Raw genomic sequence first — 20,813 nt, forward strand, 5'->3', positions numbered from 1 at the left:
CCGTTTGGGCTGCTTTTCATGCAGGGGGCAAAACTGACCTGGTTGTTCTGAATGGAAACCTGAACCAGTTCAAGTACAGGGTCATTCTGGAAGAAACATTGCTTCCATTTGCTCGTGCAGCCTTTCGAGGAAACTTTGTCTTCCAAGATGACAATGCACGGCCTCATCGTGCTCGCATGATCCAACACTTTCTTGCTGACCGTGGTGTAGAGCATATGGAGTGGCCTGCCATGTCCCCGGATATGAATCCGATAGAGAACTTGTGGGCAGAATTAACGCGTCAAATCGACCACTTGGACCAGCAGCCGACCTCTGTGCGTGAATTACAGCAGGCTATTGTCACTGCATGGCAAGCGATTCCTGTCCAAACCTTGGCAAGTCTCGTGAACAGCATTCCTCAACGTGTACGTGCTCTCCTGAATGCTCGTGGGGGTTACACGAAGTACTGAACTGTAATTTTACTGTCCGTAATCCCAGTCATAATTTAACTTTTGTTTTTGTTAAAAAAAGAATTTGGCTAATGTGAAAAATAAAGAGATACTTCTGGAAAACGTACAGAAGTTTAACACAGTACTGTCCGTGAATTGAGTTCGATATCAGTTTACATCACTTTCAAGGATCAATTTATTTGTTTCGAAATGTCAAATGTTGTTTTTGTTTCTTTTAAAGGTCACATGAACAAAATCTGGAATAATTTCAACATAATTCCAATGAACTTTTGGTTCTAGGACATCTTGAAAAGTAAGTTCACCCCACAAAAAAAATATTCCATATTAAATGCCAAGTCTGTATATTAGATATACACACACACACAAACAGTCCAAGGCTTATAATAAGCATAATTATTGAATCTCATTGACCCTTGAATATGATATGACCACATTGTTTTGATATTCTAAAAATAGACTTTTATTCCTCCTCCTCTTCCAAAATGTATTTGAAATTCTACAACATTCATTACTCTCTTAATTACAGCATAACCATCAGGCCCAAGTCTACTAAACCTCCAATTTGAAAATGGATCAAGTCATTAATTCCAAATTCTGTGACATATTTTGATCATTAAAATTATTTCATCTCACTTGTTTCCAAATGAACCTGTACGTGTGTGATTGCCCAAACTCGCTCCTGTTTAGTGCCAATTTGAAAATCCATAAAGATATCTGTTCCCGTCTAGATATTGCACACAGTCAACCCCTCAATAACACTAGTCAAGCATGATGTGGATTACACTGCGGTAGTGAAAACACACTATATCTGTATGGATTCCGCAAACACAAACAAAATGAGAAGAATTAAATAATCATTTCATTATGCTCCCCAGCGTGGAGTCATCGATCGCACAGAGGCATCAACGTGCGGCGGGCACACGGCCAGCCTCTCACGCCTTCCTAGCTCTACAAGATGGCGGGGTCACACGTGCCAGGCCTTTGGATGTCCTTGAACTAGTGTGAGGAACAGGAAATTGAAGAAATAAAACAAGCGATTCTGCCTTTGCATTACAAGGCGTGCAAGGAAGAGGAGCGAGGCCATCTCAACAAACACTTAATATCGTTTTTGACATTTTTATGTCAAACCACTCCGAGCATCCACAGATGTTGTTATGAGAATCTCCTTTCCTCACAGAGCGAGTCCATTCATTTATGAGGCTTTGGGGGAGGGCAGAGGGGGAAGGGTGATGGGGGCTGCTGTAAAAAGGGAAATTAGGTGACAATGCAACGTGCACCACAAACGAAGGTGAAAAGAAAGCCAAATGGCCATGTATCCGATGCCGAAACTGCGAAGTAGGAAGGTCACTAGATTGTTCGCACAAAGGACAGGCCTGAAGGAAATGGAGTGGGGGACAGGAAACCATGGCGGTGTGGATAAGTTTGGTAAAGACAAAGAAAGGAAGCCTGCATTGAGCATTGGCTGGGCGTCGAAGACCATGCACAGATGAAAAAGCGAGTCGGGAGGACAGCTTCAATAGGAACTCTGGCAGATGGCTGCATCACGAGAGAAGGGGAAAAAGAAAGCGCCACGCCGCTTATTGTCAGCACAAGGCTGACATACAAATAAGGTGAATGAAGGTAAGCAAGCGGTGATGCAGGTGTGGAAACCTGAGACTTGAAGGATGTCATATTGACAGTTTTAATTTAATTTAGTTTTAATAATCGTTTCAGCTTTTTTGTTTTGTTCCACTGCAAACCAACAAAATACATATGAGGATACCAAAAGATTTTTAAGGAACAGCCCATCGGGCAGAGACATCTACAACAGTGCTTGTCCATCCGTATGTATGTATGTATGTCCCCTCAAATATATGCCAATCAGAGCTGAGGATCTGGTCGCATGACAAGGTGATGTGATTACGTCTGATGCCATTACGGCGTACGCGGCTGACTCTCCACACTCCGCCATTTTGATTTATATGCCGTTCATGCCGAACATATCGTCGAACCTGTCATACATCACAATCGCCATGCTCTACCTTTATGTTTTCCATTCAGTGTGAAACCCAAACAAACCGATTGTTAAAATGACCATCAAATATCGAAAGCATCGGTGTTACGTCTCTTCCAACAATACGGTACGTATAGGCCTTAGGCTTTATGACTCATCTACATATATATATACTGTATAGTGTATATACAGTGCATTCAGAAAGTATTCAGACCCCTTCACTTTTTTCACATTTTGTTATGTTGCAGCCTCATGCTGAAATCGTTTAAATTCATTTTTTCCCTCATCAATCTACACTCAACACCCCATAATGACAAAGAGGAAACAGGATTTTAGAAAGTTTTGCAAATTTATTAAAAAGAAAAAACTGAAATATCACATTTACATAAGTATTCAGACCCTTTGCTGTGACACTTGAAATTTAGCTCAGGTTCCTCCCAATTCTCTATAACATCTTTGAGATGTTTCTGCACCTTGATTGGAGTCCACCTGTGGTAAATTCAATTGATTTGACATGATTTGGAAAGGCACACACCTGTCTATATAAGGTCTCACAGCTGACAATGCATATCAGAGCAAAAACCAAGCCATGAGGTCGAAGGAACTGCCTGCAGAGCTCAGAGACAGGATTGTGTCGAGGCACAGATCTGGGGAAGCCCACAAAAACATCTCTGGTGCATTGAAGGTTCCCAAGAGCACAATGGCCTCCATAATTCCTAAATGGAAGAAGTTTGGTACAACCAGGACTCTTCCTAGAGCTGGCCGCCCGGCCAAACTGAGCAATCGGGGGAGAAGGGCCTTGGTAAGAGAGGTGACCAAGAACCCGATGGTCACTCTGGTTGAGCTCCAGAGATCCTGTGTGGAGATGGAAGAAACTTCCAGAAGGACAACCATCACTGCAACACTCCACCGATCTGGGCTTGATGGCAGAGTGGCCAGACGGAAGCCTCTCCTCAGTGAAAGACACATGAAAGCTCGCTTGGAGTTTGCAAAAAGCACCTGAAGGACTCTCAGACCGTGAGAAACAAGAGAACAAGAAACAAGAGTCAGCTGTCCAACCAATGGGTGAAGAGCGGACATACATACATACATACAAACAATTGCTCCATTATATATAGATAGATTTGCTAGTTCTTGTGAAGGTGAAAGACTCATAAATCCCTGTTAAAATGGCAAATGCACAGACACGCTCAGCCAGCGAACTGAGCCACCTCCATTGGGTGGGAATGAATCATTCTTCATGGTATTTAAACTCAGTATGAGCTTTCTCTCTCAATTCAACAAACTTTATCTGCAAAAGTGCAATACCGATGTTCACTATGTCATATTTTAAAGCACTATTTGTTGAACACGTGATGAAGAATGTGTGCATCTTGTTTTCCTTTTACCTTCGCCACCAAAGGTGGGTGAAGGTTATGTTTTAACCCCTGTCTGTCTGTTTGTCGATGAAAAGGATATCAGAGTCAGCCGAAACTTGGTGGACAGGTTGGTTTGGTGGTCAGTATGTCGTCTATGAACAGGATATCTCAAAAAGTTATGGACAGAGTCAGCCGAAACTTTCTGGACAGGTTGGTTTGGTGGTCGGTATGTCTGTCTGTCTATGAACATGATATCTCAAAAAGTTATGGACAGATTCGGTAGAAACTTGGTGGGCAGGTTGGTTGGGTGGTCAGTATATCTGTCTGTCTATGAACATGATATCTCAAAAAGTTAGGGGCAGAGTCAGCCGAAACTTCGTGGACAGGTTGGTTTGGTGGTCGGTGTCTCTGTCCATGAACAGGATATCTCAAAAGGTTATGGACAGATTCGGAAAAACTTGGTGGAGAGGTTGGTTGGGTGGTCGGTGTCTCTGTCCATGAACAGAATATCTCAAAAAGTTATGGACAGATTCGGTAAAACTTGGTGGAGAGGTTGGTTTGGCGGTCGGTGTCTCTGTCCATGAACAGAATATCTCAAAAAGTTATGGACAGATTCGGTAAAACTTGGTGGAGAGGTTGGTTTGGTGGTCGGTGTCTCTGTCCATGAACAGGATATCTCAAAAGGTTATGGACAGATTCGGTAAAACTTGGTGGAGAGGTTGGTTTGGTGGTCGGTGTCTCTGTCCATGAACAGGATATCTCAAAAGGTTATGGACAGATTCGGTAAAACTTGGTGGAGAGGTTGGTTTGGCGGTCGGTGTCTCTGTCCATGAACAGGATATCTCAAAAGGTTATGGACAGATTCGGTAAAACTTGGTGGAGAGGTTGGTTTGGCGGTCGGTGTCTCTGTCCATGAACAGGATATCTCAAAAGGTTATGGACAGATTCGGTAAAACTTGGTGGAGAGGTTGGTTTGGTGGTCGGTGTCTCTGTCCATGAACAGAATATCTCAAAAAGTTATGGACAGATTCGGTAGAAACTTGGTGGAGAGGTTGGTTTGGTGGTCGGTGTCTCTGTCCATGAACAGAATATCTCAAAAAGTTATGGACAGATTCGGTAGAAACTTGGTGGACAGGTTGGTTGGGTGGTCGGTATATCTGTCTATGAACAGGATATCTCAAAAAGTTATGGACAGATTCAGCCGAAACTTGGTGGACAAGTTAGGGGTGGGGGGTGGGGGGCGACAAGGAAGAATCGATTCGATTTTGGTCAAGATCCGAATATGGATCTGGACATGAGAGTTTATAAAATCTTAAAGTGATTCTTCACCATCGAGTGAAATGGCCAAAAACGAGCTGGAATCCGCCCTCCATTTTGTCCAGGATTCATCTCAGGTGGATCACTGACAAACAAGCGAGGACAGCTCGGATCCTCTGGGAATGTGCTTCATTGCATCTCGCAGACATCTCACGGTCCGAAAGTAGTTTTCAGGGATGAATCGAAAGTAATGTGAGAATGAAGTGCCCGCTTTTGCCGTTTGTATGACCATAGCATTTGACGTGGCCATTCCAGATTATAACGAATCTCTTATCTTCTTTATTGATGTGGAAACCGAGGGTTTACGCTCGCACTCCAGCGTATGCCATTGGTGCTGCTTGTTCGGAGTGCTGCGCTACTAAATGTCAGTCCAAATAAAAATACAACATCAGTGGATGGACGATGCAAAGTTGAAGCAGAAAACAAACAAGAATGTGAGCAATCGAGTAAATATTGGAAACGTTTGGTTTCTTCCTCTCCAAAATTCCCTTTTCAACCGTCCAATGTAACATTGCGAAATGCACTCGAGACCCTCGAACGTGGTGGCTCCGCTTTACTAAACGAATCGGACTTGCATCTTGGAGGTAAATTTGAACTTTTCAAAGGTACGTGCTGTGGTTACACCGGCCAGCTTGTTGGCACCGAGCTTTCTGTCTAATCTTATTTTATTGGTCGCCCGGGGTCGACAGGATTGCTCAGAGTCTTTGGTCTTTGAGCTCTTTTGTGGTCTTTGAGGTCTCAGAAAATGGTCTTTGAGCTGCCGAGCCTGGGTTTTATACCCAACCTGATGATCAATCGTCATTCTGGTGCTTCACAGGCTGGGCGTTGTATCAATGAGTATGTCGTTCATCGGATGGACGTTGTCTGCATGTCCCGTCTGCCATCATTGGTCCGTGGGCGTGACGGAGCCCACGTTCGGTCTTTTGCAAGAGTGCCATTGGGATCCGGCACTCTGGCCAAATTCTAAATTCATGTCCGAACCTACACAGAGGTTAGGCTTAGGGTTAGGGTTGCGGTTAGGGCTACGGTTAACGTTAGGGTTACAGTTGGCATTAGTGTTGGGGTTACAGTTGGCGTTGGTGTTAGGGTTAGGGTTACAGTTGGCGTTGGTGTTAGGGTTAGGGTTACAGTTGGCATTAGTGTTTGGGTTAGGGTTACAGTTAGGGCTAGGGTTACACAGGAGGCACTGCATCAGTGGCACAACCACTCTCTCAGAGATGATCCAATCAGCAGCCAGGTGCTGCACACAAACGAATGATCATCCCCAGTGCATGGCAAAAAAAATTCATATAAATGATTGAAAATAAAGTCTCACCATAAACCTCCCAACCAACCTTTATAACCAATATCACTTTATGTGCACCAGATTTTGAAAACGAGCAAACAAAAATTGTGAGCACAGGAACTGGGAACAAAAGATGAAGGAAGACAGAGTTTATGTAACCTCAACCACATTGCTCAAAACCCCACGTTTTACCCGAACAGTGCACGCACGGGCAGTCACCTTAAAGGGAGTGAAGAAGTACAAGATGGATGCGCCACGGACATTAAGAAGACCAGAAGAGTCCCAAGCACAGAAATAACACAGAGAGGACAAGTGTTAGAATTGGAGAAAATCACGGTTTAATGAATTAGACGTGGCATTTTCAAGGTGGAAATAGGGTTATCAGCAGGGGCACGAGTGCATGCAGGCTGGGAAAAGCCGTGGAATAAGAAATGCATAAAACATGTGCGAGGCACGATTATACAGAGGATACTCAACATGCGAAAAATAAAATGTCACATTCAAGTGTGTTTGTGTGTGTGTTTGTGTGTGTGTTTGTGCATGCGCTTATGCGCACATGTGTGTGAGGCTCATTATGAGCATGAAGAATCTCCTCTGCCTTGAGAATGCTTGGTGCCCTACGCAGGCCTGTATTGGGAGAAAACGATCTTTCCTCGAAGACTAAATGACTATTTACTGAGCTATCATACTGTGTGCTATTGTGTAGGGTTCAGACAAGCACCGACAAGAGAAGTCCGCAGTAAGATTGAGGCCTTCTACACAAGTACCTCCAAAGTATATTAGGTATCACTAAGGCTCAACAGTAGACATGGAATATTAGTAGTAGACAAGTGGGGAGATCGTTTGGGATGGAAGAGTCAGGAGAGGCTATTCTTGCAAACAGAAGACCCCAATGACTCGGTCATCTTGCTCGGATGGAAGACAACCATTTTCTGAAGATCTTATTTGGAAGGCTGCCACAGTGATGTGATGCTGCCTGGCATATCTAACCAAGCTGAGATGGAGCTCAACAAAGTGATGCAAGACCTGAAGAAGTTTGAGAATGATAAAATCAGCTTATTCCAAGTAGATCAAGAAAGAGGTTCTTGCAAAAAAATAAATAAATAAATGGAAAGAGATGTTAGATTCTTCTACCAAGAAGAGAGTGAAGATGAAGCGAGCGAAATACGATCATGCTGCTATCCTTGCTGTTGCTAAGCAGGAAATGACAGCAATTTCACATGTCATACAAACCAAAGGTGCTTAAAAAGAAAGCAATATATTGTCAATGGCAACCTCCCGACAGGAAGGAACACCACCTATGTGGTAGCAATAACACTGAAGCCGACACCACAAGGATAGCTGAACTATCACTGTTTTTCACAAGCAGAAGCAGTGGTTGTTACCAGCCTGTGATGCAGCGGGTTTGTTACCACGCCATTTACAAAAAGAAAGATTAGAATACAGTTAGCCCTCCAGGAATCCAAATGAAACCCGATAATATGTGAAACAAAATGGCGGCAACACAAAGCATGCCATTTCTGAGATAAATCAATTTATTTCACAAGGCACGGTATGAACAGAATTTCCGAACACAGAAATACAAGACAGCTATCTATTTACCCCCTAGACGCAACAAGTACACATGCACTCACACAAGAATCTGGCAAGATAGAGAGAAAAGCATGTGGTGAAGAACACGATGCACAAAGCCGGAGCAAAACGGCTAGGGCACAGTGCTTCATCGTCCGCACCAGAGCAAGAGTGGGAGTCAGAGAGCAAGGGAGAGCCAGCAGCTACAGGTAGATAGGTAGACAGAGTGCGAGCACATACAAACCTAAACCTGCCTCGCCACGAGTCATCCCCGAGGATAAGCCAACTAACAATCTCAGTTCTACCTCTAAATGGCAGAAAGGCGTCATCTTGAGGATGGATGGCCTTCTTTTAAGGTTATGTGTCTGTTTGTATCATTCATTGTTATCTTACTATAATTCACCAAATGTCCGTTCGTCTGTCTGTCCGTCCGTCTGTTGTCTGTCCGTTCGAAGGTACCGCAAAAACGGCTGAACCGATCGCAACGATATTTTGGGCGGGTAATCCTGGGACCCCCTGGAGTAAAATAGGCTATATTGTTTTTCCAATTTCAGCTTTGGCCTCCAGAATTTTCAGGTTTGGACTCCCGCGTAACGTTATTTTCCCGGGTGCCGCACAAACGGCTGCACTGATCGCTGCACGGCTGCACCGATCGGACTTGGTGACCTCAGACAAAGACCTTTTATAAGGACATGGGTTGAATCCCTGCTTGAGAGAATGCCAACCCCCTCCCCGCCATCACGGTCGTCTCTCCAACTCACAATCCCACGAGATATGCGGAAAGGACGACCCAAAACCAATTATCTTCTTTTTGATTCGTATATAAACATCATTAAAAGTAAATACAGACTCTCCTCGAGTTACGACGTTCGCGACTTACAACGACTCGCACTTACGACCATCACAAAAATCTCAGTTGCTCCTTGTGCCTCCCACTGACAACATCCATTACACTCCATCGCCTATAAGTGTGTGTGTACCATACTGCCATCATCATGTCTAGCAAGAGGAAGAGTTCATCCACTGATGGATCGGAGAAAAAGAAGAGAAAGGCGATTGACCTGGAGTTAAAAATGAAAATAATCGTGCAGCTCGAGAACGTTACGTGACTTTGGGGAAAGTTACAACGTTCTTCAGTGTATCAAGAATATTGCTGCAGCATGGGAGGAAGTGTCTGAAACGTTATGATAATTCGTTCGAAGGTTTCGACAAGGACGACATGATGGTCGAGATTGATGGAAAAATTGTGAAGTTAGCCAGGTGTTTAGAGCTCGAAGTTGTCGTGGAAGAATTGGTGGAGTTTGTGCCGGGAGAGTTATCCAATGAAGATTTAATTGAATGAGAGGAGCGAAAAAAGAAGAGGACAAACCGGAGAAAATGTTCACTGTGAAAGGATTGGCTAAAGCATTCGCCATCTTCAATAAAGGCCTACAGGTGATCGCCAGTATGGACATGAATGTCGATCGTTTTGCCAAGCTCGACCGACAACTACAAGAGGCTCTTCATTGTTATAGAGAAATATACAACCAGAAAAAGAAGCAAACTGTGCAGTCTACTCTCGACGTTTTCTTTAAGAAAACGACCCCTGCCGCCACCACTCCCCCCCTCCCCTCCCTCCCTTCCTTCCTCTTCTCCCTCCCTTCCTTCCTCTTCTCCCTCCCTCCCTTCCTCGTCTTCCTCCCTCATCTCCCTCCCTCGTCTTCCTCCGTCATCTTCCTAATCTCCCTCATCACCCATCTTCATCACCCTCATCTCCCACAGCTTCCACCTCTGCCTCACCACTGATGGATGACCAGCCACCTTGTTCAAAGGACTGATTTGTGTGTTTGTATGTGTTTATGTTATCGGGTACTTTATCACTTCTTATAACAGTGCCACATTATTTGTGTACCTCATTATGTACCCGGATTTTTGTAAGCTTTTTTTGTACAGTAAAACGCGCATTGTAATGTCATAAAGTCTTTTATTTCAACCCTTTTATTTATTTTACTTATTGTACAGTCTATGGATTGGATTGGATTATGGGATTTAGGCTGTATGACTTTTAACAAATGATGCGTTGGTGGAATACGGACTTGGAAATATGTAATAAGTAATATATAATAAGTCCATGAGGCGTGATTCGACTTAGGACCTGCTTGTCAGAATGTAACCCGTCGTAACTCGAAGAGAGTCTGTAATGACCTCGGCCAAAGTTTAAACGACGTTTAATCTCTACATGACAGAATTCCACATAGCTATTTTGGCAGTGTATAAGCTAACAGATCGCTGTCACAATAGATCTTGCCTAGGCCGTAATACCTATCGGCTCAAAATCCTTTTAACTGTTGACTTGGTAGTTTTTACAATGAAGGAAACATCAACAATGTTGTTAAAAGTTTATTTTGTGATTAATTTGTGATTGGAGATATGTTGTTTGGAATGAAAAAGAGATATCGAGTTCAAGTGAATGACGACAGCCGTGATGGTTTCTACGTTCTGAACGTGAATTTCATGGATCGCCATATGCAGATTCGCCACGGTCCCATGATCGATGTTTCTATACGTGAACGTACCCGTTTGTTTGCGAACGGGTACGTTTTTCATGGAAGTCCTTCACGAACTTGCTCTCCATGTCTGACGTGTGACTGAAGGTGCTTCAAGAATGTGGAATTTATTGGTTTCATGCTTTAGCATTCGCTGTAACTGCATTGTCTGTTTGCTTCTGGCCTCCCACCCATGCGTACTGTAGCACGGGTATCTCACTAGTCTCCATAATATGGGTTTTCAAAGGTAGAATGGAGTCCTCCGAGGATTCAAAGTCTCCACCCCCGCTTCGGTGAAGGATCGTGATTCATGGGCTAAGTTGTGAAGATTTCTTATTCTCGGAGTTTTGTTTCAAGGGCTCTTTTCAGGATCTTCAATGAGCCCCGGACAGTCTCCAATTGCAGTTTATTTGTGGTAATGTTCCCAGGGATTTTGCGGTACTTCTTTATTTTTGCTCCAATTATCACTGGTACAATTTTGTCACACTTCAGCTTTGATGATCTTTTCATTTCATTCTTGAGGTCTTGATATTTGGTAATTTTTTTTAATTTTTGCATTATGTAGACCAAAATCACTAGGTAATGATAAAAGCTCAATTAGCAATGCCTTATTTTTCCTTTTTTTTATCTGAGTCCCATGTCTGGTCACAATGCTTTGTTTTCTATGTTTATGCTGGATGGGACCATTAGGTCATACGTGAACACAGTGGCGTGGTGATGGTTTGTGGCACTCGGGGCGAAAGTCAAAAATATCGCCCCCTGCAGGTACTGACAGTTTGAAATTCCTATTGAGGGGGCCATATGAAAGAGCTTAAGCTTCCCCAGCGGGTTCAGCAGCAGAGCCCTTGAACCTGTTCAAAATGAGAATATATTTAGATATGATCACCTGAGATGATTAGGGTAATTAGCTACAAAGAATCCGGAAGAATTCCTATGTTTCTATACACGGCCATGTTAAGGCGCATAAAGCAGTTAAATAGGTCCTTCCATGAATGGTATTTTTATTACAAAGTAAAAAACCAAAACAATGATAACATTGTAACAAAGCATTTATTAATACTGATAATATTAACAACAATAATATTATTCGTACCATTTGGCAATAATAAAACGAACGTATAATCCCCGCCCTGGCCCAAGCATACCTGGGCTTGGTGAAAGGTAAACTAATGCTGTAGCAGTACAGTATGCAGGTATGCTACAAGACCGTTAACAAAAACTAGATCAAACATGGTGCAGCATGGTGTGGTATTTCTATGCATGCAGCAAGGTGTGGTATTTATATGGCCTAGACTAGCCTCGAGACTAGAGCTGATGAGACAGAGCAGCAGACGAAGGCAAGGACGTTAAATAACTCACTTGAGATGTGATCCTGGCCTTGCTGATTGGGACTTTCACAGTGAGATATCGAGATTTGATTGACGTAATTACATAACCGACTTCCAACAGTTACACCCCTCCATCCCTTGGGCAAATGGGCGATCTCAATGTTACCGGCTGCATATTAAACCTGCTTATACAGATAAGAGATCTATGCAGCAATCACCGTAACACAGATTTATTTACTGAGCGAGGTGATAGAAATAGGAATGAGGAAAAAAGTGAATCGGATGTAAGGAGTTTGTAAACATGGACATGACACATTGTCACGTAGCACGGAGTGTACACTGTAAAACGTGGTTCTGAAAGTTGCTCGTTGTGTTATAATTTATATACAATACAAACAAATGGAGCATGAAAACGTTTTTTGAGGGTGTCATTTGGCGCCCCTGGTGCGTTCGCACCCCCCCCCCTCCCAATCACTACGCAACTGCGTGAACATTATGCCCTTGTTTTAAATGATTAATTTTTGGTTCATGTTTCCATTAATTTTGTGGAACTGGGATATTGAAATTACTGCAGATGTGCCAGTGGATTACTCCACATACCTTGTTGTGCCTTTGGGTGTACAACTGTTCTGACATGAGTTTTTTACATCCTGATAGGCGATGGCTCATGCTTTCTGTTTCTACCTCGCAGAACCTACACTCCGATTGACTCAGTCCTGCCATCTTCCTGAATCCGTTCCTGTGGTATCCTTGATCTGGGGAATTTATAATGATTCATTCCATTGAGCTGACCTCTTCTTAGCCATTCCAGTGATCCTTCTTTGTCTATCCCAATCTGTCCATATCTTTCTGCTCTTTTGACGTTCTACCAGTTGGTGGTGCACATCTGTTGATATCTCATTTTATATTTTTATTTTGTCTTTTTTGCCATAATTGGGGCTGTATGTGTTGCTGTTTCTGCTTCATGCATGGCATCTTCCATTTGCACCGGTCTAAGGAATTAGTTTTCTTTGTGGGCTAGGGATACCTTCCTTGGCTTGCTGTCTTCATGTTTCTATACAAATGTGCATGTGTGTGTTTTAAAATATACGTTTTTAAAGGAGTTGTGGATTTTTCTGGTACAGTATTTAGTTTTACGCAGCAGACTCATCTCCAAACCTTAAACTTTACACAGAAACAAAACAGCATAATCTTTAACACAAACAAGGAGTTCTGCGATACTAAGTACATCATAAGTGCAGCAACAAATTACGATTGGAGTACAATGAGCATTTACATTTAAGAAAACCAACCAATCTGGATGGTGTGACCAAAAAATGTCTGTTGAGCTACAGAGAAATAGTTTTGAACTACAGTATATGTTTTGGCTTAGCTGTCGGCATCGTCACCTGAGATCTCCAACACTTTCAAACAATACGACTACAGACGTCCATGTCTAACCACATGTGGGCTGCTTAATTAATCAACCTTTTGAGCACCGCGCAATCCGAATATCATTATGCCAAAGCATTTTCCTGGTCGAAACCACGTCGAACTTTGCTCCTTGACGATTGATTTCAAATTGAAATTCCCATGACGATGAACGTATGCAGATGAAGTTAAAAAGAAACCACAGGATTGTACATTGAAGTGACCACCGAATAAAAGGCAGGGGCACGCCGGTCTGATTGTGAAGAGGCAGCCAGAAACAATGTCAGGTCAATAGTAGAATGGGAATGTACCTGAACCGTTCCACGAGGGTCACGCAGGTCACACACTCAGCAGAATTGAAACCGAGCAGGTTTAGTAGGGTTCTTTGTGTCGCACAAGAAGCTTTATCCCTCCTGCAATCGCGCTTTGCGTGCAGCATTCATTGGATTCGCAATATAAATTAAAGCATGACTGAAGAGTACACGCTCGACATTATCTTTCTTTGATTGTGTTTTGGCTGAGTGGCCTGAATAGTACTTTTTATTTGTTTTTTTTAGGTTTGTTTACACACTTGTTGTTATCGGCCAAATTAAATCTGCAGTATCAAACCAATCTGCCCAGGTGCTGCAGTCCTGGAAAAAAAGGCAACAATAATTTTACAATCGAGTTCTGCAGGTAGAGGCCGAAGATAACAAAGAAAACGAATGAGAAAACTATATTTCCAAGTGCGCATTACTGATCCTTTTGTTTCTTTGGGCAATTGTCATGCATTTTAGGCTTTGCGATTGGCAAAGTAAACACCAAACTGTCTTCGGTGTCGAGCAAAGCCGTGTCATCTCAAAATTCTTTCAGTCATAAATCTTACTAAATTAGTTTGTCTTGGTGTCGGCCGAAGGGTTAGGGCGGTGGGCTTGGGATCCAAAGGTCCTGAGTTTGAATCCCATTGAATTAACGCCAGGTGGGGTTGACTCAGCCTGTCTTCCCTCCGAGGTCGGCAAAATGAGTACCAGATAACTCGTTATAGAGAGGTATTGCATCAGCGGCAGACACGCCCACAGAAAAATGAATCAACCAGCAGCCGGGTGGCTGCGGACGAAACACCACCACCCACCTTCAAACTGGGAGGCATCCGTGTGGTACTCGAGTCTTTGCAGACTGAGATTAAAGCTCCATGGTCACAAGATGAGCTAGGTGCAGCACACCAATCAATCAAAAACATCAATCTCCAGTCAAAATACACTGGAACGCAAGCCAAAAGTCAAGCACACACGATGGCAGAGAAGCGAGCACACAAGCCGGCTTGCACTGACAGATCAGAGACACTGCTATCAAGAGTGACGCGTAGTTTGAATGCTTGGTGGGAGCATGCGGGCCAGGGATGTACAGGATTTTGCGTTTTGATTGCAAAGATCACGACAAGGAAAAATTTGGTCTGTCAAAGTTGTGGGAGATGTACAAAGAGTCATCACCGGTCCAATACATTGTGTTCCAGGAAATTCCTCTATTGCTGTGTTAGTCGGACAAGCACGTCAAGTGTTCAAACGATAAAGGTCTGAATTTGAAGGTTGTCACGAATCATAGAGCGATGACAGGATGGCATAGAGGTACGCAAACTTGCCTCCAAGCTGTCTAGCCTGGGTTTGAATCCTTATCCAGATATAAACTTTCACTCTGGTGTTTCACAGGCAGGGCGAATCATCAATGCGTGCTGTCCCTCGGATGGACGTTAAACTGGGCGCTCTGTCTGCCTCCATTATTTGGTAGACATTAAATATCCCATGGTGTTCAATGACCTAGACGAGCTATCACTGGCACCCTGAACAAGTTACAAGTTCTTGAGCAGCCATTCCCTCAGCCAATGATTCCACCCTGCCACCTTGTGCTGCATACAAATGAAGAAGAAGGGATCATGGAGTTTGTGAACAGGTAATCTTTGATTTTCGCTCCATCACATTTCAGAAAATGGGTGTTAGGCTGTTTTGTCTGTTATTAAAAGAAGTGTGTGATCGAGTCAATCGTAAATGTTTAATGATATCAAACATCTTGGGAATAACTCCTTTGCAATGGCTTGTATGGCTGAACTATTGTAAAGGAGTTATAATGACCATGGAATAGATTCATTTATTTTCATGTTGCATTCAGGCCCAAAGGCCCAAAGGGGTTGACTCAGCCTGTCATCCTTCCGAGGTCGGCAAATTGAGTACCAGTTCATTGGTAATTCCCTGTTTGTCGTAAAAGCGACAAAAAGGGTTGGCGGCAGGAAGGGCATCCGGCCGTAAAACATTGCTTCAAAAAGGGGACCAAAAAAACAACAACAACCACGGTCCCCGAAAAAGGCCAACCCCCGCTTGCGGGGGAAAATGGCCTCTAAAGGTGGTTTTTATTTTTTATTTTTTATATTTTATTATTCAGGCCCAAAGACAATAAGGAAAAGATAGCTCAAACGAAAACTATAGATACAAACACTACACTGTCATGGTGAGTGCTTTGTAGTGTCTCTTCTTCTTGAAAATCAAACTCGTTATTCCTGTTTGGGCTACTGAGTCTGGAACTTTAAACAACAATCTCATGTTTTAAAGATAAGATCCGCCGCATCAGGCCTCTGGTTTCTCTTCCCTTCTCCTCCTCCTCCTCCACCTCAGAGTTTTGCCATGAGGCTCCCAAGAGTGGGAGGTTACGAGGATAGAGGGAGGGCAGCTCGAAGGAAAAGGCATATGCGGAACTGCAGTTAGCACCAGGACCTCAAGGAGCCATCAACAATGTAAGAAATTGTGGTGGCCTCCTCAACACGGGTGCATGATGGATAGCCAGTGAGCACGCCCAGACATTATAGACAGCTACCCTGGTAGTAAAGGCACGATGGGGGGGCTTGCCAGAGAAATATCACATTCTCATGCAAGCACGTTAAGGATGGCAGGATAACTTCGAGTTGTTCTCACTCAGCTTTGAGCTATCTAACCTGGGTTTGAATCTCAACCCAACGAAAAATTGTCAACCTAGCCTTGCATGCAATGTGTACACCATCCATTGGAAGGACCTTTTTGTCAGAATTGGTAGTTGCAGATGTTATAGGGTGTCTTTCCTGAAGAGTGTGTAAGTCATCACCGGAACCCTGAATAAATTATCAACTCCTGCATCTTCAGTGCAATGGCGGGGATGATGAATCAGTTCACAAAAGACTTGGCCCAAAAAAGTTCCCACCAACCACACAAGAAGGTGCGAATAACGGTGGTCGTTAAATAAGTAGCAGTCGTATCATGTATGCACAAAATTCTAGAATCCAGAGCAGATTTCCCCTGGGCCAATGAAAGCAGGAAATCCAGGCGCTATCCACTCATAACATTTATGAAAACACAAATCGTAAAGGATCATTTCCTTCTCATTCCACTTAACAAATGCATGTGGTGATATAATCCGTTTTCAACACTAAAGTTGCACTAAAATTACGATGAAGCTGCTTTTGCATTTGCTGAACTTTTCCCACATATGTTTATTTAACTTTAAATCGAAAACTGGTGCTGAAACCAGGCCCACGTTGTGTTGAATCATCAATTTTAATCCACAAAGGTTAAAATCTCATCTACCAAGCATCAAATGTAACATGACGGGCTACAGATTTAACCCAAGTACAAATTTAACCCAACCAGGAAGTTAAAATTTAACCCAACAGGAAGTTCAAATTTATTCTACAAAGTTCAAATTTAACACAACAGGAAGTTCAAATTTACTCCACCAAGGTCAAATTAAATGCAACAGTTTCAAATTTGGCCTGTGAGGATCAAACTTAACCCATTGGGGGTCAAGAGTTAATCCGTACAACACGTTCAAATTTCACGCAAGAAGGTTCAAGTTTTTCGAATGAGGGTTCAAGAAAATTCAATTCAAACAATCAGGAAGTACATTAGCACACCCATTGGGTCCAATTAAAAACCCTATTGGGTTCAAATTTGACTCGGTTGTGAATTAACTTAACCCATTGGAGATGAAAGTTCGCCCACAGGGGATCAAAAGCAGCCCACAGGGGATCAAACACAGCCCACAGGGGATCAAACGCAGCCCACAGGGGATCAAACGCAGCCCACAGGGGATCAAACGCAGCCCACAGGGGATCAAACGCAGCCCACAGGGGATCAAACGCAGCCCACGGGGGATCAAACGCAGCCCACGGGGGATCAAACGCAGCCCACGGGGGATCAAACGCAGCCCACAGGGGATCAAACGCAGCCCACAGGGGATCAAACGCAGCCCACAGGGGATCAAACGCAGCCCACAGGGGATCAAACGCAGCCCACAGGGGATCAAACGCAGCCCACAGGGGATCAAACGCAGCCCACAGGGGATCAAACGCAGCCCACAGGGGATCAAACGCAGCCCACAGGGGATCAAACGCAGCCCACAGGAGATCAAACACAGCCCACAGGGGATCAAACGCAGCCCACAGGGGATCAAACGCAGCCCACAGGGGATCAAACGCAGCCCACAGGGGATCAAACGCAACCCACGGGGGATCAAACGCAGCACACGGGGGATCAAACACAGCCCACGGGGGATCAAACGCAGCCCACGGGGGATCAAACGCAGCCCACGGGGGATCAAACGCAGCCCACAGGGGATCAAACGCAGCCCACAGGGGATCAAACGCAGCCCACAGGGGATCAAACGCAGCCCACAGGGGATCAAACGCAGCCCACAGTGGATCAAACGCAGCCCACAGTGGATCAAACGCAGCCCACGGGGGATCAAACGCAGCCCACGGGGGATCAAAAGCAGCCCACAGGGGATCAAAAGCAGCCCACAGGGGATCAAACGCAGCCCACAGGGGATCAAACGCAGCCCACAGGGGATCAAACGCAGCCCACAGTGGATCAAACGCAGCCCACGGGGGATCAAACGCAGCCCACGGGGGATCAAACGCAGCCCACAGGGGATCAAACGCAGCCCACAGGGGATCAAACACAGCCCACCGGGGATCAAACGCAGCCCACAGGGGATCAAACTCAACCCACAGGGGATCAAACGCAGCCCACAGGGGATCAAGGTTAACAAACAATGGGTGGGGTGTTTGGGGTGGGGCAGAGGGGGTGTCAAAGTTAACTGAAAAAGGATTTCAAGTTTACGAAGCAGGGTTTGACATTTATCACATGGAAGTTCCATTTTAACCCATTCGGTGTGTATTTTGCAAGAATTGGCAATTGTGCGCCAGGAAAATTCCTCTGCTTATTTTCACTGGGAAAGTCAATGGCAAACCACGCAGTGTGTTCTTTTCCATCAGACTGATTTGGTTACAACGCGGCTCTCAAAAGAGAATGGACATTGGATTGGTATAGATATCAAGTTATCTGACATAAATACATATATACAATCATCATGGTTCCCTTTTTGAGGCAGTTTTTTTTATTGCAGGGTGCAATTTTTTATTGCCGGGTGCCCTTTTTTATGGCCGGGTGCCCTTTTTTTTATGGCCGGGTGCCCTTTTTTTATGGCCGGGTGCCCTTTTTTATGGCCGGGTGCCCTTTTTTATGGCCGGGTGCCCTTTTTTTATGGCCGGGTGCCCTTTTTTTATGGCCGGGTGCCCTTTTTTTATGGCCGGGTGCCCTTTTTTTATGGCCGGGTGCCCTTTTTTTATGGCCGGGTGCCCTTTTTTTATGGCCGAGTGCCCTTTTTTATGGCCGGGTGCCCTTTTTTATGGCCGGGTGCCCTTTTTTTATGGCCGGGTGCCCTTTTTTATGGCCGGGTGCCCTTTTTTATGGCCGGGTGCCCTTTTTTATGGCCGGGTGCCCTTTTTATGGCCGGGTGCCTTTTTCATGGCCGGGTGCCCTTCCTGATGCCAACCCTTTAGTCGCTTTTTCGACACGCAGGGATACAGTGTACCTATTCTAAATCTGGGTACACCCTGGCACATTCATCCCAGCAAGCTGGTACTCAATTTGCCGACCTCGGATGGATGACAGGCTGCATCAACCCACCTGACGTTAATTCATCGATTGATCTGGATTCGAACTCAGGATCCTCTGATCCCAAGCCGGCACCTTAACCGCTAAGCCAACATTGCGCTCCAAAAGGTGACAGTGATGACTGAGTCAACCAATGGGCATTCAGAAGTCAGAACACCAATGACGTCATGACTGCAGAACGAATCGGTGTCGCGGTTACTTAGACATGCTAATAAATGCACTTGTTCTCATCTCTTCCTGTCTCTTTGTTGTGAATCGCCTTGAAGACTACAGCACGAAAAGCTTCGCTGTTATTGTCATTATGTCGTGTTTGTTTTCTTGTATATTAAAGTTGTGTAGTACCAAACATATGTTTATATATATATATATATATATGGGTGGGTGGTGTGTGTGATTGGGGGAATGGGGGTGTTTAGTTGTATCCCGACATTATACAGGTAAGAATCATAGTTCCAGTCTTAACTCTTACACCTCAGAAACGAGTTGCACACAACGACGAGGCCAGGACCCATTTTCTGAACTGCCCGTGACGTTCATGATCATTCAAGGCACACAAATTGCTCACAGAATCTTCATCTGCACAAAGTGATGTCAACAGTCAATATCGTGAAAAGTGTAGAGAGAAAAGAGCTGGCCATTGTGGTACCTGTGATCCGGACATCACTTGCTCATGTCGGCTGGAACTTCATGAAGGATGCAACCAACATCCGTTGAGCGGAGAGACAATCCCTGTCCCTCATGTTGTCTTTGGCCTTCTGTTCGCGAGGCACAAGTCGAATCTCAATATTGGTCTATTGCCTAACAATGCATGCAGGAGGTCCGATTGGCCTACTTGGGGTCGAAAGAACCCCATGTGGGTGTAATGAGAACGGATAATTCAAAAACGATTGGTTTATGAAAAGACAATAAATGAACTTGAAATAAGTTACAAGCCCAATGAATGATGGGATTTGCAAAGAATCATTTAATTAAACCTTCAATTAATGGGAAAAATGTCGCAATTGGAGTCCTACATCCACATGCGGTGTCCACTCTTTCACACCATGCAAGTGGAGCGAGAAAAGCAAATCGCTCGGAGACTGGACATCTCACCTGAACCTGCTCAAAACCAGGGGGGTACATTTTCTTTTCACAACCCCTGCACATTCTAAAAGGGCAACGTCTCCCGAACGAATGTGCAAAGCATGGCGGGCGTGACACGATAAGGAGATGAGCAAAGATGGTATTAGAGGTGTTCCAACTCCACAGGAAGAAAGGTGCAATTACTCATTCAGAGAGGCAGTCAGGCCCCTTTGCTCTGTGCTCGTTAGTTCCATAGTATTTACTGCAAAGCCACGTCCTGTGACATGGTGAGTACCACGTTTGTTGGTGGCGTGCTTTTGGAATGCCAACAGCAACACCCGAGAGGACCATGAGCATTTGCTGTGTGCTTGGCACGAGAGGTGGATGTGGCTCTCTCTCCCTTTATACTCAGGTTCACTATGTTCTTTCGTTCAAAATTTTTGGAGATTAGCAAAACTATACTTTTTGGGAATACCAGAGCATAAGGAATCCAAAAAGTAATGTTGGCATTTGTGTAGACACCTGCATGGCCGCCATTTTGGATTTTCAAAATGGTCGCC

General features: G+C 44.4%; 1 long non-coding RNA gene across 1 annotated transcript; it reads left to right on the forward strand.

The window, feature by feature from the left end:
* Nucleotides 1-1,927: 1,927 nt before the first annotated feature.
* LOC137426293 (uncharacterized) lies at nt 1,928-20,179 on the forward strand. The gene is made up of 3 exons (XR_010984262.2): nt 1,928-2,069; nt 12,519-12,571; nt 19,668-20,179. It is a non-coding gene; the product is annotated as an uncharacterized LOC137426293 (long non-coding RNA).
* The last annotated feature ends 634 nt before the right edge of the window (nt 20,180-20,813 follow it).

The sequence above is a fragment of the Myxine glutinosa genome, unplaced genomic scaffold, assembly GCF_964187855.1.
Source record: "Myxine glutinosa unplaced genomic scaffold, kmMyxGlut1.1 SCAFFOLD_2055, whole genome shotgun sequence".
NCBI classification, from domain to species: domain Eukaryota; kingdom Metazoa; phylum Chordata; class Myxini; order Myxiniformes; family Myxinidae; genus Myxine; species Myxine glutinosa.